This window comes from Acomys minous, assembly GCF_964271855.1.
Source record: "Acomys minous genome assembly, chromosome: 5".
NCBI classification, from domain to species: domain Eukaryota; kingdom Metazoa; phylum Chordata; class Mammalia; order Rodentia; family Muridae; genus Acomys; species Acomys minous.
This window is the reverse complement of record NC_140494.1, coordinates 127,332,354-127,358,873: the sequence shown is the minus strand read 5'-3', so window position 1 is coordinate 127,358,873 and position 26,520 is coordinate 127,332,354.

The window sequence follows — 26,520 nt, the reverse complement described above, 5'->3', positions numbered from 1 at the left end:
CCAGGGGAGGGCACCCAAGCCCCTGAAGTTAGAGTTACAGCCAGTTGTAAGGTGTCACGTGGGTGCTGGGAACTGAACCCGGGGCCTCTGCCAGGGCAGAAAAGGCGATCTCCACCACTGCCGAGCCATCGCTCCAGCCCTGTACCCGTGGCCTCTGCCAGGGCAGAAAAGGCAATCTCCACCACTGCCGAGCCATCGCTCCAGCCCTGAACCCGTGGCCTCTGCCAGGGCAGAAAAGGCGATCTCCACCACTGCCGAGCCATCGCCCCAGCCCTGGTAGCGCGAGTCCTTTAAGAAGGGACCGGAAGTGAACAATTGATGTTTATAATGAGCATTTCTATTCAAGGACCCGACACTGCAGTCTACTCGGAACACACTGAGCTTTTCCAGCTTTCTCTTCACCCTCCTTTCTTGCCTTCTTTGAAAACACTAAAAATACAACACATCCTTCTCAAAACAAGAGTCTCACGCTTATTTTATGCCCCCCTTTTCTCTGCCCACCTGCATAACCCCTTTCTAAACCGAACCCCCCCCCTTATGGATTCTGTGGAGAATATGAAGAAGATCCCCCTCCTCTCCCTCCCCCCCCTTTTCTCTTTCTGTTTCACTAGATTTAGAGACAACGGATAGCAAATGGTTTGCTGAAGCGCTCGATCATTGCTGCGACTTGAATCTGAAGTGTCCCCACAGTTTCACAGGTTCGAACACTGGGGACCCAGTGGGTGGCTGTTTTGTAATGTTGTGGAATCATACTGACACGGGGCCTGGCAGGCAGCGGGCACCAAGGGGGGCCTGAAACACTTCCGGCCCTTTGTTTCTTGGTGTAGGCACAATATGAGGGCCACCACCAGTCAGTCAGTCTCTCCCTCCCCCCCCTCTCTCTGAGCTTCCCCTAGGGCACACTTCCCCTATGGCCATGACAGATGGAGTATTCTGAATTCTTGCTCCAAAGCACGCTCTCTCCCTTAAGTTGCTTCTGTGACATGTCCTTGCTGTCCCATTGCCCGTTGTTGTTACAAGTATTTATGAAACACCTAGCCGGGTGTGGTGGCACATGCCTGTAATCCCAGCATTGGGAGGCAGACGCAGGTGGATCTCTGAGTTCGAGGCCAACCTGGTCTACAAAGCAAGTCCAGGACAGCCAAGGCTACACAGAGAGACCCTGTCTCATTAACTGAAGGCTCAGGGTGAGGTAGCAATCTGGGCAGAGCTTGAACCTGGAGCTCTTCTTTAGAGTTTCCCTGCAGGTCTTCCCCTTTGCATCTGGTGGCTCTGGTTTTCTTCAGTTTTCTTCCCTGGTTCCTCTACCCCACAGCTCATGTTGGGTTTTAGTTGCCAGTGAGTTGTGTGATTCCCTCTGTAGAAGTGACTTACATCAATGTTCAAGTCTCACCCAAAGGTTTGTTAGTAGCTAAAGTCCTTGGGAGTTATTTTGGGTATTTTGTCTAGTATTTAAGTTTGTTTAAAAAAAAATGGTGCAGTGAGTGGACTTGGGGGAGTGAGGGGGCTCATGAATGACCACTAGGCTACACTACCAGCTAAGGTTCCGTTTATGGGAAAAGCTGCTTGTTAGCTGCCCGAATCTGCTTACTCAGACTCAGCACTGACGGTTTGTTTCTTAAACCTTTCAAGTGCATTTGAAGGTAGAGAACTGGTATTTTAAGATTTAATTTTTAGTTAATTTCAGAGGCGTGAGCCTACATTAAGAAGCGATCTAACAGGGATGGAAAGCCGGCTGGGAAGAGATCCCAGGGGCAAAGCATTTGCTGTGTAGGCGCGCGGACCTGGGGCCGACCTCAGAAACCCACCTATAGCAAGCTGGGCATGGTGACTGGCTTGTCGTTCCAGAGCTAGGAAAGCCAACAGGAGAACCCAGGGGCTCACTGGCTGGCCAGCAGAGGCTGACCCAATGCGGTTCAGGTTCAGTGAGAGGCCTTGTCTCAAAGCACAAGCCAGATTCCTAAGAAATAGCACTGCTGTTGTCCTCTGGCCTCTACACGCATCTGCACATGTAAGTGCACATGTACATGTAAGCCTGTACACAGTGACACACATGAACACAACTGCATGCAAACATACCACACATGTGTGCACGCACGCACACATACACACACATACACACTTAACACAAAAATAGGAAACTAAGACAGGCTAACATACACACTCACATTGATATGTCTCCAATTTTGGAACCCAAGCTGTTAAGAGGCCCTGACAAATAACTGAAATCAAAGTAATTTTAATTCCAAGACAGTAGTTATGTAAATACTTGATCCTTCTTAGAGACTAGTATTCAAGATTCTGTTTTCTTCCTCTTAAGAATCATTAGTCTGGGTAGTGTTGGCACAGGCCTTTATTCCTAGCACTCAGGAGGCAGATGCAGGTGCTGTCTGTGTGATATAGTTCAGCCTGGTCTACTTAGAGAGTGCCAGGCAGGGAGGACTCCACAGTAAGACCCTGTTTAGATAGATAGATAGATAGATAGATAGATAGATAGATAATATATGATATGATAAATAGGTAAAATCCATTTTGACTTGATAGTAATTTTCCAAGATAATATGAAATGCACATTTATCCTTTTACATGCATAGATCCATTACAGCATGCAGTTAAAAGACAGACGTCAACATAAGCTTTTCTCTATGAATGTCAAACATCTGAACTCAGAACAGCACGGGCATTGTAGTATGTGATGATGTTAAATCCGTTAACGTTGCACTTATCAAATGGCTGGTAATAATTACTACCAGCCATGTGCAATGTCACTTAAAAAAATATATAGCAGAAAGGATCTTTCCCAGATGCCCTAGAGACAACTTCATCAACTGTTATTTCTTTTGTCACTTAAAAAGGAAAGTTGTCAGCCTAGGCAAGCTCCAATTTGAATTGGCTCATCTCAGGCCCCTGCCTTGCATTGGAATTGAAAACGTAATTTCCAGCCCTTCTTCACAAATGGAATTGTTGTTATTATTCAGTTTTCCATATGTGAGTAGCCGTCACCTCTGTCAACCTCAGCATATCCATTCGTGACTCCAAAACCAGACTCACGGGCCTGAACACACACTGCGCATCTCAAGTGAAAAGATAATTTCGCTCCTGATGTGCCCAGGGCCCAGCTGATAAGAGCCAAGTCCCTGATTTGAATATTTGTTCCTGTCATCCCCTAATAACATATTTATGCATTGGGGTGTCCTTCACGTATGCCAGGCATCTCTCCTCCTCAAACATTTCCTGATGGAGAGTCCAGGACCTCCGTGATAGCCTAATGCTGGAAGGCTAGACACCTCTGAGAAAACTCGACTCTCGCTGCTCCAGACTCTTCCCTCCTCTCTGACCCTGACTGTGGCCCTGCCCTTTCTTTATGTAGAACAGAGACCGTTTCTCTGCAGCTTTCCTTCTGACCCTGAGCACTTCTGACCTTAACCCACTAGGAACAGGGAAATAAGACTCGGTCAGCACCAGAGTTGTCTAAGGGGCAGGAGGTAGTAACTCCAGGTCTGGGTGGACCTGAAGTCTCTCTCACAGGTCTCTACCTAACAGTCACTCTAAAGTGACAAATACTCTAATATTTTCAAGGTCCAGGAATTTAAAAAAAAAAAAAAAAGGAATCTCAGGTGTGGATGTTTTTGTAGGTTATATGTCTTCTTTTCCAAAGAAGAAAGAGATTAAATAAACTGAGTCTATCGTCATTACGAAGCAGGGAGTTTGGAGGAGAGTTGATTGCATCACTCGTTGGGCTTAGGATCGCTGGGCTATTCCTGGAGAGGAATGCCAGAGAGCTGCCCGAGCGAGCGGAGTGAAAGCAAATGGAGAATTTGAGTCTGAGGGAGTACAACCCTGGACCTTTCACAGCCCGAGGAGAGGGTGCACGGCCAGGGAAGGTTTGAGGGGTGCGGCACATTCTCAAGTTCATTAACCTCATAAGCAGCGGAGAAGCCTGTGTCCACACTTGGGGCAGTAAGTGATGAAGCCAACAGCTCTTTCAGCACCCACCCCACTGGGGGCTTGCACCTAAAGAAAATCTTGACCACGCTGACATTAGCTCAAGGGGTAGTTGAGTGCTCGCCTAGCACGCATGAGGCCCTGGGTTCAATCTCTGAGACCACATAGAGGCAGATATGGTAGTACACGCCTACAGTCTGAGGACTTTGGAGAGAGAGGCCGGAAAATCAGAAGTTCACGGTCATCTCCAGCTATAGACCCCACCCAGTCTAGGCTAACCTGTCTCAAAAAGAATCAGTAAGTAAAAATTAAATGAAGGTGGTGGCCTGAAGACACCGAAAGGCAACAGAACAGAAGCCTGTGAGCAGCACTGGTAGGTCCGTGAGAAGGACTATAGAGACTTGAAAAGGCAGCTTAGGCCCAGCTAGCATGTATCTAGGACAAAGGCCAGAACAGGAAACCAAGTTGTACTGAATCTAGGTGCATCGTAGAAAGCGAAATACGGGACTAAGAAACAGAAGTCAGGTATGAGGAGAGGGGCTGAGCACAGTTCCCCTGTATCACCATGTTTTATTGCCCTAGATTTTGGTAAGCTGGTTCTTGCTCTATGTTCCTATTAAGGGCCTGTCACAGTAGCCGAAGCTATGGATACTATCTCTGATACTATAGATCTGTGAGCAGCTTCTCAACCAGAAAAGACATCTAAGAAAAAAAATCATCCTTCTACATTGAAAGATCCCTAACCACTAACTTGATTGTGTGTGCATAATGCATAAGGTCCCCCTCGCCACCCTGCAATTATTGAAAGTCAACTGAAAAAAAAAAAGCTTTGCAGTGCACTCAGGGTATAAAAAAGCAACCCTTCGGTTTCTCCTTAAAGACTCCCTGAACCTAGGGCAAGCATAGCAGGGCCAGATGTTCTGAGAAGCCATGAGTGTCTCAGAGACAATGAGTCTGCGCTCACTCAGAAACGGGAAGAAACAACACTCATTAGATTTCCTACTTTCAGCCAGTCGGCTAAGCATTTCCACACTGGGGTGATCACTCTATCTTTATATATATATATATATATACACTTATAAAAAATGATCTTCGCATTTCTTTTGGAAAGCAGACAGCGCAGCATGTGGCAGTGCATGCCCGGCAATGACACTGACTTAGGGTCAAATGCCAAAGGTTGCAGTCTTTCTGCCTTGATGGAACGCCTCAAAAGTACATACAGCAGGGCTGGGGAAACAGATGTGTGAACAAAGTCCTGGCTGGACATTTCTGAGAGCCCCCAGTCAAATCACCAGACCCCTAATAAAGCCAGGCCAGGCAGAGTGGCGCGCATCTACAATGGCAGCGAGCCTGTGGTGAGACAGGAAGTGGAGACAGGAGGCTCCCCGGGAACTACTGAGCCAGCCTGCTTGGAAGGCACAGAATCAACCAATAAGAATGTCTGTTCCACACAAAGCGGGTACAGTCCCCACACCTGGCCTCATGACGTCACAAATAGATAAGGCCCAAACCCCTAAAATTAGTGTTTCTTAGACATAGGTTTTATGGACCAGATAGAAAAGAGTAGATAATTCTCCCTTTTCTCCCTAGCAATTCTCCCTGTTGAAAGCCAGTGGGGGATGCGTTCATTTGACAGATGTATCTCGCTCTGTCTGAAGCAGCTGGAAACACCTGCAGGACTTTGCCACATCAACACATTCCTGTGTTACATACTCTTTGCCAATGGCCGGGGACAGGGGGTAAGCTTAGGACACGCTCTGCCCTTCGCTAACTGTAACACTAATTCTGATTTCACATGGACCTCTGTGCACTGGCAGAAGCACCAGAGGCATTTGCATTCTCTCCTTTCTCTGGTCTCCATCCTTCAGGACTCCCCAAGCAAAGTCCTTGGCGGCAGCGCATGACAATGCTAGAGGAGCTGGTCCTCGCTCTGGACAGTGATTCCTCAACGAAGCACACCCAGTGTCCTGCCTTGGTTAACCAGTTCTCCAGTAGACATTGGCCTAGCACTCAGCATTCTAAGAACCTTGAAAGTCACAGAGGGGAAGTGACTCCCCATGGTCGCATAGCCTGTAGGTGCTGACTCCATCACACTCTGAAAGCAGGCGGCAGGGCTCACTGCCAAGGCCTACCGTGCTGCGCTCTGAACAGGCTGGAGAATCATCTATGATAGCCACACCCGGGTTTATTAAATGTACAAGCCCAAGCAAAAGAATAAAAAGCAGGTGGTAGACAGATAGAGACAGATGATTGATAGCTGATAGATAGATAGATAGATAGATAGATAGATAGATAGATAGATAGATAATTGATAGATTTATAACTGATGGAAGATAGATAGATAGATAGATAGATAGATAGATAGATAGATAGATAGACAGACAGACAGATGATAGATAGTGAAACACTATCAAATCAGATGCTCAAAACACCAGGCAGAAACGGACTGCAGAAACCCCTTTGGAGCAGTCAGAGCTGCCAGCAGAGAGTCTGCGCACAGCAGAGTCCCCATGGGTGAGGCTCGTAAGGAAAGAATAAATAGCAACTGGCAGAGATGACATCAGCAAACTGGGCGCTCACAACATCCACCAGAAACCCGCTGGGGAAGCTGAGGCAGGCAGCTGCAGTTTCCAGTAGAGCTTTCTCTACGTGGCTGGCCTTCCCACGGCTGCACTTCTGGCTTCTTCTTCCTGCTGTAGGCACTTTTCTATCATGGGATAAACAGCAGCAGTCTCTGTTGGGAGTGGCTAATCCGCTTGCTGTTCTCGGGGACGCAATGATTTTACCGTTTTCTTTTCTCCCTGCCACAGAGCTCAGGGGCAGCTCATGCCCAGAAGAGGACCTTTGGAAGACAGTTCGAGACAACCATTCTTTGGTCTGAAATGAAGGAGGACTTCCCCCGCTTCCCGAAACAGCTTCTCAGTGAACTCAAACAGCATGAGACAACTTACCAAGACAATGCACATTGCATGCTGGGCCCCTGATAATGACGATGACAACCATGAAAACAGTGAGGAGAAGATGGCCTCTACTGTGGGTGGCCCATGCTCCAGTCAGTGTCTAATGCGCCCTTCAGGGCATCTCTCTAAGGTGGGGAGTCTTGCTTCACCCGTTTTACTGATGAGTTCACGGAAACCTAAACGTATTAAGTACACTAGTGCCTCTTAGCTAGAAAGGCCACGCTCTGGGGCTAGGGCCTCAGTGGATCTGTGTTGGCTCAATTTTCTTTAAAAAATATATTTTACTATGACTTATTAACCGAGAATACCTCACTTATAATCCAACTAACCTAAACAATAGGAAAAGGAGCGTAAAGAATACAATCATGAAACCGTAAAGATATCAGTTCCGAGGAACAATTCTCCTGGCATAGTCAACAGGATTTCTTCCACTGGAACCTGGAGCAACCAGAACCTGGAACCTCAGCCAGAGCCAGGCGCCCCGAAGCTTTCCCTCAAGCAGGTCTCTCTACGAGCTTCTCAAAGTGGAGTGAGGAACAGCCAAAACTATCCCAAGTCTCCAAAGGCCCCGCCTCCTGTTTTTGGCTCACATTTATACCCCCTCTCAGCATTTGTTCAAAGATGTTTTTCAGCTGGTTAATAACCAATCTCCCCCACACAGTGGTTCAACTTCTAAGGAGATAAACATCACCTGCTCTCTCACAAGTCTCTTCTCATCCCCCACTTGTGATCTAAACAAAAAACATGCTTATCTCTCCTTCAGATCTATGTGTTCTGTTGTCTTCTACTTAGCTTTCACTTTCCTGGCTTCCTGTAACTCATCCCTCTTTATGCCTCACAGACAAGGGATTCACCTGTCAATAGAAATGTTGCCAATTACAGACTTTTCTGTCTAGAAGGAACACTGTAGCTCCATCTTTCCACAGACGAGGAAGAGCCCAGAAACCCAGAGTGACTAGCAGCACAGCCTGGGTGCAAACCCAGGTATCCTGAGCCCTTGTTTCTGTCCCAAGGGCTTTTCCAGGCTCTTGGGAGTGGGGAAAGGCAGGCACTTCAGGGACACTGATTTAATTTCCTGGTATGCTCTGTCTATCATAACAAACACTACATGTTAAATAACAGAAACACTTTCTCATCGCTGTGGAAAGTTGACAATCTCTCATAAACTGTCAGTAGTATTGGTTTCTCCTAAGCATCTCCTTGGCTTGGAGATAGTCCCTCCCTGCTGTGACTGCCATGGCCTTTCTCCTACATACTGATGCCCTACATGTGATTCCTTCTTATTTTTTTACTAATTACAGTTACATTTTTTATTAGGACTGGCCCTCATGATCTCTTTTAAGCTTCATCACCTCTTTAAAGGTTCTGTCTCCAAATAGTCACACCAAGGTAGCCAAACTTTATCTTACGCATCTCAGACAGGACAGGATTCAGTCCATAGCATTCCATTCCCTGACCTCTACAGTGGGGGGGGGGTTGCACCCCAGGTCTGCCAGCCTTCCATGACTATTGTGAGGATTTGGCAGGATCAAGAGGAACCACCCTGCACCGTGCCAGGCTCAGCACACCTGCCCATTACCTGGGGCTCCCTTCTGCGTTGCCCACCGCACTGTCTAGAGAGCACAGAGGAGAGGAGAGAATGAAGCGTGGATGCAGCCCTGGGAAACCAGAGTCCTGCCAACATCTAGGGAGTAACAAGCTCTCGAGAGCAGGAAGCTCAATGGACATTACACTTCCAATTGCTGCACTTGGCATATTCTATTAAAAACACTTAGAGTCAGAGAGAAGACAGTGGCTTTGCAGGCGGAAGGGACTTGGGGGCAGCAGACTCTCTCGCATGCCTCGCGCTGATTGACGGGATGGCTTCTCTCTAAGTGAGAAGATGTCAGGCACCATATTGTTAAGAGCTTATCAAGTCTGTACACAGGGTGTTCCTTATTGTATTATCCTATCAGATCCTTACAATACCCGTGTAATATCAAGTGGCGAGTCGTGTAGGATGCTAAACACCCCGAGCTGAGATCTCTGGGTCTCATTCTTCTAGAACATAATGAACAAATAACTGAAACCATAAAAAACGCCGCAAAGCAAGCCAAACAAGTACCTGCCTTGGGTTTTATGCTTGTCTAGCTACCATTTCTTCCCATTAAATAAAAAAAGGAAGGCTGAGGAAATGGCTCAGCAGTTCCGGTACTTTCTGCACAAGCATGGCAACCTACGTTAGCCATCCCTCCCTCCCGACTCCACACCCACAGGAAAAAAAGCCGGGTCTGGCAGCATGTTTCTGTAATCCCAGCATGGCAAAGCTGAGGCAGGAGGATCCCTTAGCCTGCCTGAATCAGTGGCTCTCAGGTCCAGTATCCCTGGGAGCTGGCGAATTGGCTCAGCAGTTAAGAGCCCGTGTTGCTCTGCACAGGGACCAGGATCAGCTCCTAGCACACACATGACAGCTCACAACCATCTTTACCTTCAGTTCCAGTAGATTCGATGCCCTCTTTGTGCTTCTGTGGGCACCACACACACACATTGTACACACACACACTGTAGACACACACACACATTGTACACACACACTGTACACACACACACATTGTATACACACACACATTGTACATACATACATGTAGGCAAAACACTCATACACATAAAATAAAAATAAATACATCTTTAAATCCAGAATCCCTCATCTTTTCTTTCTCACGAGCAGGGGGAGTCAGTGCCATAGTTTGGGCAGACAAGGAAGACAGCAGGGCTACTCCTGTCATCCCCATCCCGTTAGCCATAGATTCGGTCCCCGTTGCTCCTGTATCTTTCCATTGTTCAGTAAAGAGTGAAATGTGCTGATGAAAGCTCAAAGGCAAAAAAGAGAATAAAGGAGGGTTTTTAGGAAAGAATGAAATACAATTGTAGGAATAACAGTTGAAGGCACCAGGACGTTTTCTGCCAGGTGACCACAAACGACGTTCTATTTCTGCCTCTGTCAAGGGCATCAATGGATGGGACCAAGTGCAACCATGTCCTCTCTGACAAGAGACACTTTTGTGCACCCGGTCCTTCATTAGTTCTGCTGTAGCAGGCGACGTCATATTCCCCTGGGCAGTTTTATTAGCTCTCACAACCCTCAAAAATCCTTAAACCAAGTTGCCATCGCATTGATCATTATTAGCACAGCTCAAGAACATGTCCCAAAAACTCATATTTTAAAAATGTCCCAATTCATTTCCAACAAAGGAGATTTTTTAGCCCAAGGAACTTGGCACATCTGTTTTAGAAATCAGTCATCTATGAAAGACTTCTCTCCTCTGTTCAATCTGTAGGCAGAGAGCAATACCCCAGCAGGCTTCCCCTTTATCTTTGGAAAAAGGAGTCAAAATTCCATTTATAAAGCAACCCTAAAATAACTTGGAAAAACATCTGGTTCTAGTGAACAGGCCAGGTCAAAATGTCGGTCATCAATTAGTTAACCACAGGAAAACAGATGGGTTTTCAAATCCATTTGTCAAGAATTATTTGTGAGAGGTGCCCTTGCCCCGGGTCGAAGAGCATCTCACTGGAAACATGACAGGATCAGAAAGAAGCAATGTGAGCCACAGAGGATCGTGACCATGCAGAGCAAATCCATGAGAGTGGAACCACAGAGGTGGACGAGGAACTGGAGAGGTGGGGGGCGATGAAAGGGAGCACGAGGGAGGCGAGAATGCCAAACACGGCTGGGAGAGCCCTGGGCAGCCCAGCTGATCTTTCATGTGGCAGAGTGGAAAGTTCCAGAGGCAGAGAGTGTCCAGGATGCCAAGAACCTGTATGGACTTCAGATGCTAAAACACTTGCGGAAGGTACTATGACTTCAGTCAATACACTAGTCACCGACACACCCAATTTATCCTCGTCTATCTTTGCCACCTGAGAGAAAGGCTATCAGAGAGGTGTTGGCTCTTGGGGGAAGCTGAGGCACATAGATGTTTGAGGTCAGCAGGTTGTGATGATGTGGACGCGAGCCTTCTCGAGCACAACCAACTTCTTTCTAGACTGGATCACTTCTGCAGCCATACCTGATTGATCCCTTTACGTCACACGGGGGATGAGTCAATGACCCACAAACAAAAGTAGAAGGTCATAGGTGGCAAACACACTTCTGGTAGGAAAGAGCTTTGACCGGAATCTCCAAATTTGGGAAGCAAGCTGTAACTACTACAACCCACTAATCATCATGATAACCTCTTCTTAACCACCTATGGGAAAGAGTGAACTCTTTCTAATTTTTTGGTAGAAAATATTGCAAGATCGTTGTCATAAGAAAACAAGATCAAAGACTGTGAAAATAAAAATGTAATGATAAAGGAAAAACGTTTACAATTGATTCAGTGGCTAAAACCGAGACGTTTTCTCCAAAGTTCAGACTGTTCACAATATTTGCCAGCCTGAAAAAAAAAAAAAATGAAAGTAAGGTGTTAGCAAGATGGCTCGGCAGTTACGAATGCTTTCTGCTCTTATAGAGGACTCGGTTTTGATCTCACAGTCCACATGTGGTGGCTCACAGCCACTGCAGCTCTAGTTCTAAGGGATCTGACATCATCTTCTTCTGGCCTCCATGGGGACTATAACTAATGCGCACATGTCAGGAAGGCATTTACTGATGCAATGAGCATCCAGAATCTCCCAAGGGTCCTAAGTGGCCATGCGATGGTGAAAAAGAAGTCACTGGCCACCCCCAAAGATGACAGGGCCAGTGGGATGGTGGACAGGCAAAGGCTGCCGTTAGTGAGCAGGCTCAGCCATGTGGCCGCAGATGGCTGGACTCGGTTCTGCCCGCCAGAAGACCTTTGTCTCACTTAAGTGAGGACCTCTGCGTTCCAATCGAGGCTTTCACCTTATGGCATTTCCTCCTAGTGTGTTTCGACTTGCCAAAAGTTTAAAAATAAATTTGACACCCGTGCTAGTAGCAGCCGTGCAAACACACCCAATCCTAACACTCGCTCCATTACTGGCACTCGTGAAGTGACAGCATCCTCCCCTCCCCTCAGCCTCAGCTCACTCTGGGCCTCTCACAAATCTCCTGTGTCTCTTCAAGTGACGCCCTTCTTAGTTTCTGCTCTGGCCTTGCACAGGAAGACATACACACTCTCCTCCCTCCATCTGCACCAGTCACAACCCGACCCCCAGCATGAACATGTGGTTTGTGGCTCCGCCCATATCTGCTACACAATTAAGATGAGAAATTAAACAAAGGGAAACTGCAAGGACATTTAATAGAAACACTTTTGCCGGTGGCTGACAGCGAATACTACCTACCTTCGAAGTGCTGCGTATTGTGGCTTCCTTGTAGACATGATCACATCTACTTCCGGGGCATCATTATCCCTGGGTGGGTCGTTAACCAGCTGGATGTCAACTAATCTATCAAAAGGAGCTGACTCACATAATCCAAAAGCCACACCCGCGTTAGTTTACCTACTGTCCTTCCCCTCGACCCACTTGCTGCTGGTCAGCTTGGCACAAGCCAGGGGCATCTCGGAAGAAGGACTGTCAGCTGAGACCGAGTGCACGCCATCACACTAGCCTGTAGGCAAGCCTGTGGGGGCATTTTCTTCATCAGCAGTTCAAGTGGGCAAAGCCACCCCTAGGCGGGCCTTCCGGGGCTGTGTGTGAGAAGGCGTGAGACCAGCCCAATCAGCGGCACCCCTATCTCTGCTCCTGTGGGAGTTCTTGCCCTCGATAATGGTTTCCCTCAATCACGGACTGGGATGGGGACATGTGAGACAAATAGAACGATTTCTTCCCAGAGCTGGTTTTAGTCAGTGTTTTCTCTGAGCAAAAGAAACCAAACTAGAATACCATGCCTTCCCCACCCTAGGTTTCTCTGGCTGCATGTATCTGAGCATTAAAAAATAATGTGTCGTTTGGGAGACTATTCCCTAAAAGACAGGTGTCTGACATGTTTTTCTTTCTCCTTGGATTATCTCTAGATAAGCCACTAACTCCATCTTCAGTTGGAAGAAGGGGAGAAAATGTAGGGTTTTTTTTTTTCATTTAATGTGTGTTTGTTTACATGTATGTATGTGGTGTGTGCGTCTGTGTACTTGTGCCATGCAAGTATCTTGAGGTCAGAGGATGGCATCAAGGTCTTCCTCAGTTGTGTTCCCCTTTATCTCGTGAGACAGGGTCTCTCACTGAACATGAAGCAAACCGCTCGCTGGACGGGCTGGCCAATGGGCCTTGGGCCTCCTGTATCTGCTTCTCAACACAGAGATAGCAAGGTTTGCAGCCACGCCTAGATCTCCCCGTGGATGCTAGAGACCCAAACTCAGGCCCTTAACGCTTTCACGGCGATCACTTGACCCACGGAGCCATCTCCCCAGCCCCGGAAAACCTAATCGGCAATCAGCACATTTCCAAGACTGCCTGTTCAAGGCTCACCCAACCTCCAGTGTTGACAAGGTGTCCTTCAAAAGAAAACAGAAGCACAGCAAACGGGAGAGCTTCTAACCCAGGCAGCGCAAAGGCTGCTATTGAAAGCAAGCACCAGCCGCCACTCACCCCAGGGACTGGCTGTCAGAGGCAGCCAGAGCAGATCATACCAATCCTTATCCAGACCCTGGGGAGTCAGGACGAGCTGTTCAAGGCAGAAGATTCAAAGCCATCCCCCCTCTGCCTGCTCCTTGCCAGCTCCTTCTAGCCAGGTGGCCAGCGGGTTCTGATTGATCCCATCCATGTTTCTATTCGTATCCGGATGTCCTGAGCGTGTGAGGAGACCCGGGGGTACGTGTCTCCCACGGAGCATCTAATAAATCAGACACTTACACCTGAAATAAAGCCTCCATCATCAAGAGGCTCTGTGGGCTCTGCCCTGGCAGGGGATCCTGCCTCATTGGAAGCTTTCAGAATGTCGGTCTAAAATCAGAAGCTTGGGATGACAGTACAGGACGTGACCCCAGAGGAACACGCCTGCCTTGCTGGGAGACGTCAGATGCTGAGAATTCCCGGTGGACCTTCTCCTAGTGAAGAAATCTTGGTGGTAGGGGCGGGGGAGGGATGGGGAGGGTTAATAACTAAGGAAGCCAGGGGCCAAGAGATGCCAATGTCGGCGGCAAGGAGTGTGGGTAGAGGGTTCTACCAGGGAGGCTCCTTGCTGCCCGAGTGGCACTTGTCTGGAGATCTAACACGCAGAGCAGAGCACGCCATTGTGAGGGGAAAGCCAGCGTGACCAGGGGTAGGAGCCTCTGTAGTGTTAGAAAGTGTTTAAATGATACCGTTTCCTCTACTTGAAAAGATCAGGACTGAGAAACAATCCTACCCAAGCTTTTGAGGGAAATGATGAGGGGAGGTGAGAAGTTGAACACGGCCCTGTGCAGCCAGCCCTACACATGGAAAAGAGGGAGCAGCCTCCACATCAGAAAGGAGCCACTTGGGGAAAACTGAAAGGAAATCTGTAACTTTATTTATTTATTTATTTATTTATTTATTTATTTGGTTTTTTTCGAGACGGTTTCTCTGTGTAGCCGAAATCTGTAACTTTACACAGCAGGTAGAGGCTTGCTAACCCTTGAGGCGGTACAGGCTATTTATAAATAGAATCAAAGCATGTTTAGAAGAGTGTGTGGTATACGGAAGCCATGTTGGACCATTGAAGGGAATTTAAGATATTTGGCTAGGGGTTGGCAGGCACTTTTGAAGTTGACCTAACAGGTACGCTGCCCCCATGCACTGTTCTAGAGCACCCAGGAGGGGTGACATCTGCAAAGAGTACACATATTCCTATGGGTACCACAAACCTTGGTCTGTGATACAGGGAACATGGGAGCTGTGCCTTCGCTACTTGATCATTTCACCAATAAGAGTAACACGCAACAGCCAGTGATGGTTTGCATGTGAAACGCTTCTCAGTAACTCGTGTGTTTGAACACTTGGTCCCTAAAGCGTGGTACGGTCCAGGGAGGTTATGGAACCTTTAGGAGGTGGAGCCTTGCTGGAAGAAACCAGCTGCTAGAGGCAAGTCTTGAGAGTTTACAGGCCAGCCCCGCTTCCTGTTCCCAGTCTGCTTCCTGGCTCTGGATACTATGTAACCACTCATTCTTAGTCCTGTTGCTCTGCCTTTCCAGCCATGGGGAACTGTATCCCCTGAAACTATAAACTAAAAATCAACATTTTTTTCCTTTAAGTTACATCTTGCCAGGTAGTTAGATACAGAAATGTAACAAAATTATTAATACAGGCTCTAACCTGAAATTTGGGGGATAGTTTTCACATTTCATCTCAAGTATTCTAAAGATTTTCATATTGCTTATATATTTTATCTAGCTTAACAAAACATGGATATTCAACATCCAAAGACCTCAATGAAAGGATTTCTGGAATAGGGGAGTAAACCTGACTATGGCGAAAACAAAATATACTGGGAAGGCAGAGGTCATGGCTATGATATTTCACTAATATTAAAGTGACATACTTGATAGTAGCTTGCAACATAGGTACTTATGAATGTTTGTTAACCAAGTACCCACTTACAGTGATGGCCCACACTTGTCAACTTCAATCAAACTCCCCAAGGGCTATATACACAGTGTGAGTCAGATGACCAAGAAGGCTGGAAAGCTCAGGGTGTGCTTCAAGCTGATCTCATCATGGGGAGGCTGGTCAAGTCAGCAGAAAAATGTCACACATCGGCTGGGTAAGTCTTCTCCACACACCATATCCCAAATGGGAGCAGGGCCACAGCTATAAACCAAGATGTTGACATCAAGATCATGGTCCCTAGGAAGGGTCTGAAAGGGACAGAACAGAGAGGGAGTAGGATGCCAATTGTCAACAGACCACTGAGCAGACCTTTTGGTGTCATAGTGAGTTGTATAAACAACCAGAGATAACAAGAGTAAAAAATGGCAGGATGACTATATTTCTGGGTCTAAAGCTCCAACTGGGGTGAGGCTGCACAGAAGTATTGCCCAAGGAGGACACCAAATGGCTCAACCATCCTGACAGGACCCTGGCACACTATAAAGCACAGATTCATCCATGGTCTACAACCATGCATAAATATCTTGGGCTGTCTCCATTATATAAACCATAGAGACGGAAGTATGTGCATCATTTTATAGTGTTATTCTAGAGGTTATGTGAGATCTTCTGTAGCCCTTCAAAGTCCTTCATTAATAACAGGGACTCAATAGATGAAATTATTCTGTAGTTTCCACTGAGTTAGGTGAGGATACAAGGCTGACACCTTGCCCTGATAAGCCACACAGCTGTGAAATTAGCTCTATAGAAGTTGGCACACACCCTGGCATACAATAAATAAATGTTAATTTTTTTACAAGATAAAAGACTCATATTAAAAACAAACAAATGAAAGGACTTTGAAAAAAAGGGGATGCTGAGAGCAACTAATACAGGGAGAGAAATTGATTCCTTCTTAATGAAGTCTGGATTATTCACTCTTAAGGGTTTTTTTTTAAAGGACAATTAATGGAAAATATTAAAACTCAGAATGCAGCAATCATTAGTGGTTGATCACTTGAAGCAAGGGTGCAGCTCTTATGATTAATGACTGAATTTTAAATATTCCAGGCAGATCAAGGAAACCTCCATGACCCTGCACCCGACTACCACCATCTGTGTTTCCCTGGGATGCTGTGAAAAACGCTGTGACGTCCCATTGGGCTCTTTCCCCACTGGAATACTGTGTAGCTCAGGGAAAATCAGAACAAAGACTCAGTTTCCCTCATTCTGCAGATAGCGATGGTATGAGGTAGTGAAGAGAAACAGGAAGAGCCTTCATGAGACTTGGAAGGGAAAAAGGCATTTTGGTCTCTGCTGCTCTGTTCTATGCAGTCTTGGAAGCATTGCTGAAATACTCTTGAGTCTAGATTTTCTCTCATTTACAAAATGGAAATGAGCATGACAGGGACTTAGTCTTCTGATATATGGATTGCTTGTGTGGAATATTAAATACTACTCAAGTGCGAAGCATTGGTACCTTTCCTTTCTATTATAATTCTTACAGATTTGTTTGTATTTTTTCAGGTATATGTGCACATGCGTGTCTGCGCATGGGTAATGGGTATGTGCACATGAGGGCAGGCGCCTGCAGAGGTCAAAGGAGGCAGATCCCCCTGGAGCTGAAGTACAGGCGGTGGGAAGTGGCCTTGAACGGGTGCTGGGAACTGAACTCAAGTACTCTTAAATAGCAGTATGTGTTCTTAAAAGCTGAGCTCTCTCTAGCCCCTGGTATTAGTATTGCTTTATTCATTTACTCAATACAATCAGAGGAAAGGGGTGGGGGTGGGGCTTGATTAAGAATGCCCTCCCCACATGGGCTCATCTATCTGAATGAGTAGAGCTCTTTGGTAGGAGTAGAAGGATTAGGAGATGTGGCCTTATTGAAGGAAGTGCATCATTGGGGGTGAGCTTTGAGGTTTCAAAAGTCCATGCCAGGCTGGCCTAGTCAGTCTGTCTGTCTGTCTGTCTCTCTCTCTCTCTCTCATATGTGTATATATATATATATATATATATATATATATACACAAGCTGCCACGCTCCCTGCCATGAAGATAATGAACTGAGCCTCTCAAACTGTAAGGAAGCCCCCCAGTTAAATGCTTTCCCTTCTACGAGCTGCCTTGGTCATGGTGTCTCTTCATAGAACAGTGACTAACAGGGGACCAGCTCACAGAGATAGAGATACCCTCTCAGAAGGATATAACGTTTGCAGGTTCAGGGACAATGGTGTACCGACTCCAGGTTCTAAGTCTCTCAGCTCAAAATCTCCAAAGGGAATTGTCTCCCATCAGCTGTGACCAGGGAGGGGAGAAGCTGGGTTACATAATACAAGTAAAGTCAAAATAGGCTGCCAGTCCTCATCAGTACAAGGCACATTTGCCAGAGATGGTAATGTTCCAAATCCTCTGAAAGATGGTGGGCCTCACTAGTCACAAACAGACCTCCCTTTCCCAAGTCAGACTCAGAGAAGCTAAGCTTGGTATCGCACAAGACAGGAAATGGAGAGCAGAACGCGCCATCTAAATCTTAATCTAAAGACATTAAGGCTGCAGATGCAGGAGGAGGGTGAGAGGCAGAAGGGATGGAGGACACCAGCAAAACGAGGCCTTCTGGACACTGCAGGACTGATGGACAGAGGAACTCACAGCAACGGAGGAGGCACACACAGCCCGTGCACGGCTCTGCATGTAATGGCACGGCTCTGCATGGACACTGCAGGACTGATGGACAGAGGAACTCACAGCAACGGAGGAGGCACACACAGCCCGTGCACGGCTCTGCACGTGATGGCACAGCTCTGCATGGACACTGCAGGACTGATGGAGAGAGGAACTCACAGCCCATGCACAGATCTGCACGTGATAGGGCCTACAGTGGAAGGACATGGACACAGACCCCATCCCTACACCAGAAGCTATCACCAATTCATGACCACTTGCAAATGAAAATCCAGTTTCCCCCAAAGGAGTCTCCCTGGGAAGCACAGTACTCTTCAGGGCAGGCCGCAGGCCCAGCAGTAGTTGGCCAGCAAAACGTACACTCAGCAGCGTCTTTGGAGGTTCCTTGTCTCAAAATGTTGTGGCAGGGATTTTTATTTTATTTTATTTCTATTCAATTTGATCTACCCTGCAGGTCCTTTGTGCATCTATTTTAGATGGAAAGTGTATGTATTTATGGGATTCCTGAGTGTGCGACCGAAGTGGATCTTTGTGTCTATATCTGTTTCTTGTAACTTTTCTTTGTTTATTATATATTATATATAAAATAATCTTTGTTTATTTTATACCTGTCTTTTGTTTGTTTTTGTTTTTTTATATTATATTATATTATATTATATTACACTACATTACATCACATTAGAATATATTATATCCCCTTAGATGGCTTTTCTGTTTTCAACTGAGAAATAGAAAGGAGGTGGTTCCAGATGAGAGGAGATAGAGGAAGGGGAAACTATAATCAGAATATATTGTATAAAAAGATCTATTTTCAATAAAAGAAAAAAAAATCCAAGACTTCTTTGATCCGACTCAGTAGAGTCCCTTTTCTCAAGTATTCACTGAGGGCTTGTCTGGAACTCATTTCCTCTGAGAGAAGAAGCCTTAAAGCTTTGATAGAGAGGGCTGGATATATAACTTATTGGATAAAGTGCTCACCATGCAAACATGAGGTCCTGAGCTTTGCGCCCCAGGATCCATGTAAAGGAGCCGCACATGGTGGCAATGTGTCTGCAAACACAGGACTAAGGAGGCAGCAGCAAAATGATCCATAGCTCCAGACTCAATGACAGATAGATGGATAGACAAATAGATAGATGATAGATAGACAGATAGATAGATAGATGATAGATAGATAGATAGATGATAGATAGATAGATAGATAGATAGATGATATATGATAGATGATAAATAAATAGATAGATAAATAGACAGATAGATAGATGATAGACAGACAGACAGACAGATAGATATAGATAGTAAATAGTTGATAGATGATAGATAGCAACTGAAGAAGAAACAGGCTATGCCACACTCTGATATCCACATGTATGCAAATACACACACACAAACACCATTCACTTTACCCGTATTGATTGCTGAAGATGCAAAGTACTATCTTCCAATTTACCGCTCAAAATAATGTGGCAGATGGAAAAGAGGTTTATTAAAGTGCTGAAAGTTTTCCCTAAAGTTTCTCTAATTAGTTCAGGTACTTAGTACTGGCATAAAGTTATTTTATTCAGAAATATTATTTAAGATTAATATATTCTCTCTGGTCTCTATAGTAACTGGTCTTTGGGCATCGTATTAAGATTATGGGTTTATTTACATCTAGGCTCACCCAAGAGGAAGAGTCTTGTATAATTTATTGTTACATTTGGAGAACATAAAACCTCCAGGCCACAGTGTGTAGTTAATATTCAGAATTAAGTCGGTTTATTATGCATCAACTGGTAGGTCAAATTTAGCTTTGTGTGCTATAATTTTTAATACAGGTTTTCGCCTGGAGCAACACGGAAGCCCTGGAGCGGCACTGTGAATTATTGCAACTATATTGGGCACTACCTGCCAAAATGTGCACAGTGCCTTGTGTTTCTGTGGCATGAAGGCTATAAACATGTTTTCCAATGGCTCGGCATGACAAGGACATCTAAATAAAATATCAGTTTCGCGGCCAGTGTCAGCACTTGGACTCAAAGCTGCCTCGGGTCTGAGTTTCTATAGCAATTCACTTCTTACTGCTACGAAATGGCAGTTTAGAGATTTTATGACCACACCACATGAACACATTTCTGCTCTCTTGTTTAATGAACGTGAACACCACACCGCAGGTCAGGCATTACTAAAACCATTTCTGAAAAACAAACTTCTATGGGACCTTTAGTAAGCCTGATAGTTAATAGATAATTCATATTTAAACTCTATCAGACATTCTAGTCACTGAACCACTTGTGGGGTTCTGTGGGGTTTGATTGTTTGTTTACATTTGTAAGAGGGGATGTGCACGGGATTGTGTGTAGGAGTCACAAGATAACCTGAGGCAATTGGTTCTCTCCTTCTGCTGTGTGGGCCTCGGGGACTGAACTCGGCTTTCCAGGCTTTGCAGCAGGTGCCTTTACCCACTGAGCAACCTCGCCAGACCTCCACTTGTGTTTTGAGGACCATTTGCCCATGAGAACGTGGAGTGACTTGCTCCCGGTTGTGGCTTTCAGGTGTCTTAACTCTGGTGAGAGGTAACAACAGTTTCAGGTATTGTTTCTTAGGTGTCGGTCCTCAGGAGCTCCCCCTCCCCCACCTTGTTTTCTGAGACAGGCTCTCTCATTGGTCTAGAACTGACCGATTAGGCTAGGCTGTCCAGCCAATAAGACTTATGAGTCCTGTCTCCATCCCCTTGTGCTGGGATGGAAAGTGCACACTGCAACACCTGGATGTCCTTACATAGGCTCTGGGGACCATCTTCATGCTTCCAAGGGTAGTTTTTTTAACCTTTGACCTTCCTCCCTAGCCCCTCCCTAAGGTGTAGTGTACTTCACTTAAAAGCTGGCAAATGCTACCAACTCTTAGCTACATCTGAGTGAACTCCCTATTTCACAAAATAGGGATCTGCAAAATTTATAGGAAAGAATTTTTGCCTGACCATCACAAAGCAGTTGACAGTTAGGTAAGCTTTAGGGTGTGCACGTACATATAGCTGTTTATACAATGTTTATAATGAGTGTAGAATCCCATTTTTGTGAATTTACGGACTCTGGCCTAATATCTTCCTAAGGATGTCAAAGTCCACAAGTGATGTCCAAACTGCCTGCCAAATATTTACATTTATATCATAGATGCGTGCTGCCCTCAACTTCAGTTAGCAAAGCCTCCTGTGGCAATGGTGGGTCATGGAGAGACTCAGGAATGCTGGAAGGGCTGAGAATAAGCACCTGCAAGCGCGTGCTCAGAGTGAATGACACAGCTACATCAACCTCCTTTCCCAGGGCTTGAGGAAGAGCATCTCGGAAAGGGGATGGAAGACTCTAAAGGCCAGAGAATGGGGAGGAACGCTGTGTAACGCTGTCCTCCTACGTGAAGCGCTGTCCCCTGACGTGGCACACCATTACTCACACAAACCCGAGGCAGCAGTGGTCACACAAACCAGTTTTTAAAAACCCAGCACGATGAGGGAAGGGCTCCCACGGTCACACCCCTAGCTGAGGGCTGTTGGCAGACCATGGTTGCTGGCAGAGAGAAAGTCACTTTACGGGGGCAGGCTGTGCCCACTGGTAGGTTGCCACTGATGGGTGGCCCTACACCTACAAACATCTGGGCCGCACTCATGGGACTCAGTGGATTATAAAAATAATTTTTAAAGGACACGAAGTTGGGAAGGAGTTGATTAAGGGAAGAGAGAGGGAAGGGGGAGGGAAGAGGGTGGGAAGTAGGTGGGAAGAGGGAGGGAAGAGGGAGGGAAGAGGGAGGGAAGAGGGAGGGAAGAGGGAGGGAAGAGGGAGGGAAGAGGGTAGGAAGAGGAAGGGAAGAGGGAGGGAAGAGGGTAGGAAGAGGGTGGGAAGTAGGTGGGAAGAGGGAGGGAAGAGGGAGGGAAGAGGGAGGGAAGAGGGAGGGAAGAGGGAGGGAAGAGGGTAGGAAGAGGGAGGGAAGAGGGTGGGAAGAGGGTGGGAAGAGGGTGGGAAGAGGGAGGGAAGAGGGAGGGAAGAGGGTGGGAAGAGGGTAGGAAGAGGGAGGGAAGAGGGAGGGAAGAGGGTAGGAAGAGGAAGGGAAGAGGGAGGGAAGAGGGAGGGAAGAGGGTAGGAAGAGGGTGGGAAGAGGGTGGGAAGAGGGAGGGAAGAGGGAGGGAAGAGGGAGGGAAGAGGGAGGGAAGAGGGAGGGAAGAGGGTAGGAAGAGGAAGGGAAGAGGGAGGGAAGAGGGTAGGAAGAGGAAGGGAAGAGGGTGGGAAGAGGGTAGGAAGAGGAAGGAAGAGGGAGGGAAGAGGGTGGGAAGAGGGTGGGAAGAGGGTGGGAAGAGGGAGGGAAGAGGGTAGGAAGAGGGAGGGAAGAGGGTAGGAAGAGGGTAGGAAGAGGAAGGGAAGAGGGAGGGAAGAGGGTGGGAAGAGGGAGGGAAGAGGGAGGGAAGAGGGTAGGAAGAGGGTAGGAAGAGGAAGGGAAGAGGGAGGGAAGAGGGTAGGAAGAGGGAGGGAAGAGGGTAGGAAGAGGGAGGGAAGAGGGTAGGAAGAGGGTAGGAAGAGGAAGGGAAGAGGGAGGGAAGAGGGTGGGAAGAGGGAGGGAAGAGGGAGGGAAGAGGGTGGGAAGAGGGTGGGAAGAGGGTGGGAAGAGGGTGGAAGAGGGTGGGAAGAGGGTGGAAGAGGGTGGGAAGAGGGAGGGAAGAGGGAGGGAAGAGGGAGGAAGAGGGTAGGAAGAGGGAGGGAAGAGGGTGGGAAGAGGGAGGGAAGAGGAAGGGAAGAGGGAGGGAAGAGGGAGGGAAGAGGGAGGGAAGAGGGTAGGAAGAGGGAGGGAAGAGGGTGGGAAGAGGGTGGGAAGAGGGTGGGAAGAGGGTGGGAAGAGGGAGGGAAGAGAGAGGGAAGGCGGAGGGAAGAGGGTGGGAAGAGGGTGGGAAGAGGGTGGGAAGAGGGTGGGAAGAGGGAGGGAAGAGGGTGGGAAGAGGGTGGGAAGAGGGAGGGAAGAGAGAGGGAAGGGGAGGGAAGAGGGTGGGAAGAGGGTGGGAAGAGGGAGGGAAGAGGGAGGGAAGAGAGAGGGAAGGGGAGGGAAGAGGGTGGGAAGAGGGTGGGAAGAGGGAGGGAAGAGAGAGGGAAGGGGAGGGAAGAGGGTGGGAAGAGGGTGGGAAGAGGGAGGAGAGGGAGGGAAGAGGGTGGGAACAAGGTGGGAAGAAGGTGGGAAGTAGGTGGGAAGTAGGTGGGAAGAGGGACAGAGTTCTGGGTAGAGATAATTAATATACATTGTGTATATGTATGAAATCTTCAAAGAAAAATTTTAAAATGAAAGCACAATAATGTTCAAAAAGCAAGAAAAGAAAGCTCACCCATGTGAAAACCTGACACACATTCCAGGCCCTCAAGAGGAAGGGAGGGTTCAGCCATTCTTGTCCTCCTCTGTTCACTCAAAGTGGTTGTCAGGAGTATGTGCCATTGCTAACAGTAGGGGAAAATTAGCCAAAAAGGACAAGAGGAAACATATTTTCCCTAACAATAATAATATGTATATAAGTGTGTATGTATGCATATATGTACGTATATACTTATATACATATAAAATATGTAAACATAAAGATAAACAAAAATGAAGACAAAGAAGGGAAATTCATTCTCATGTAGATATCATCTTCCCCTATGAGTTAAAGAGCTGAGATCTTATATAGAATCCTGTCCACTCAGAAACTAGCCACGAATCAAGTTCTCTGAAACACCAGATGTAGCAAGATCTCACTCCTTCCCCACTTCCTTGTTCTCACTCCCTGTGAGGGCCTGGCTCACTAATCCTGCTGCCCTGAGATATATGGGCATGTCCAAGAGAAGCGAAATCCGTGATGTCTATGCCAGACGCCTTGTGAGATGCAGCAGGAGTGAAGCAAAGAAACAAAAAAGGCTTCCCAAGCCACAGTGACCCCACAGGTGGTCCGAGGGGGTCTCCACCATCCTGAGATGCTACACACCTGCATCTTTAGACGAAAGAACCAGGATGCTCTCTGTTCCCTCGTCAAAGACAACGAGAACCTTATCCACGGCACTCTGCTTCCAAAACGGCAATAGGTTACTTCAAAGAAATGATAGCATTTATCACATACTTTATATTCTTTCAGTGTGTGAAAGCACACAGGTGTGGGGACAGATCATCTTTGACAGCCACAGGGGCGCAGCAGAGCTCTGAGGTGCTGTTGCCTCCAGTCACCCAAGATGGGGACTATGTGCCTTTTGGAAAGAAAAGACTTGGCTCATGGCGTAGACATATGCGCTTGCCTGACTAAAGGAAACAGGTGTGTAGCCACCTCATGTAAAGGAGCTTGCTGCTTAATGGGCCACGTGATCAGGCAAGCTGGAGCAGGTGTGCAGCTGGCAGGAGGACCCCTCGCCGGCTTCAGGAGAGATGCTTGGATGGATGTGGTGTATGGCTGGCTGGCCTCTCATGCCCGCTTCCCAAGCCTATGAGGTTGAGCGCACACAGAAGCTCTCTCTACTCCACCATCAGAGAAGATGGTTCACAGCAGCTGAGACATTTGGGATGAAAGGCAGGTGATATTTCAGGCAAGGGACCAGTTCGTGATGCTCCGTGTTTCAAGGGGGTCCTAAAATCAATGAGGCTCCATCCCGCCAACCCTCACACACCCAACAGGTTTTGTTGAGCACCTGAGAACTTCAGTTACTCTGCCACAAATTTAAATATCTCTTAATACTTATAAGGTGCCCCGTGTTTCCTGAAAAATGTTACCATATCCCTTTGGTTTGTCTACAAATTTTAGAATTTCCTGAACTTCAAGCTGCATGTTTGCTGCTATTTTAAGTTGTTTTGTTTTGTTTGTTTTGTTTAAAGCCAGATACTTGACAATTGTTTCTGTGAGTGGTATATATCAGAAACAAAGATTTGACATCTTACCATCAATTCTTTATTTATTATTCTTATTTGCTTTGCAAATATGTACCCTTTCTCAAAACTAAAGAGAACAAATTACTGGCGCACACACAACCCTGTTGATGAATCTCAAATCGATTGTGCTGAGGAATAGAAGTGAGGCAGAAAAGGACGTGGCATTCTTGAAAAGATAAAAGTCAGTGGTCTCTGGCACAGGGGGAGTTAGTGACATCTACAGAGTCGGGGTGGAAGAAGATGGAAGGTGAAAAAAACCTGGCACCTCAGTGATGCTGGTGAGCATATGACTGTGCACTTTGATACTTTGTCAAGTTTCTTAGTACTGTGCCAGAAAGAGTACATCTTTTAAACATTTAAAGATAACTGAAGAGCTTCAGAGACGGCTCAGCAGTTAGAGCATCTGCACTTGGCAGTTCACAGCACTTGTTCACTCTAGCTCCAATGGACCTGATGCCCTCTTGGGGCTTCCACAGGCACTACACACACTCATCATCATCATCATCATCTTTTTTAGATATAAAGAAAATTAAGGAGGGCCATAGATCTGGTTCATGAGTTAAGAGCACCTCCTGCTCTTGCAGAAGACCGTAGTTCAGCTCCTAGCATTCATGTTGGGCAGCTCCCAACTGCCTGCAACTCCAGCACAGAGGGACCTGGCACCCTACTGTGGCCTCCACAGGTACCTGCACACATGTGTCAATCACTGCCATGGACACGCACATATGCATAAACAGAAATAACAAAATTAAATCTTTTTAAAGAAAAGAAAGGAAAGTCAATAAGGAAGAAACCATGTTCAAATAATTAAGGAGATGTATAGTAAAACCTGCCAAGGGAAGTTGGATGCAGTGTGGGGGAGGGGATTCTTCTAAATAAAGGAGGTCCTCAGCAGGGAAACAGGTCTGGGAGTGCGGAAACTGTAGAGAAGATATCAAGTTGCCTGTGAACATCGTCAAAGAATCCAACAGGATTTCCAGTTTCTTAGCTTACACTTGTAACAACAGAAAAAAAAAAGGAAAAGAAAAGAGAGGAACCAGGCACTTTGGCCCTTCAGCACAAATAGGATGGTTGGAATTTACTAGAAAACACGCTCCACACGACAGAGAGATTGAGTTGTGTCTTGATTCACAGTAAGAACTCTGGAATGGCATAAAGCGTGTGGACAGCCCCCAAAGTGTGGCACAGAATGAATAAACTAGCTGTGGCTGAATTGTCTATGTTTACTCGACTCCAAATATGTGAACGTGCCAGAGAAAGTGTAGCAAAGAACACCCAGATGCATGAAGAGGCAAAAACCAACACGGACAACAAAACTCAGCAGAAACCTCGCCGTCAGCCTTGTGAGCCAGATCTGAAACTGCCGTGGCCTGGGAGTTGAGCTGGAACAACATGCTGGGAGCTGGGAGCTGGAGTCCTGACGTGTGACAGGAGAGCAAAGAGACAACGGCCTCAGGCTCTTGAAATCATACGGCTGACCTTGTCCGCACACACAGTCTCCTCAGCTCAGCGGCTGTCCTAGAAAAGCGTCACTCATTCCAGAGACG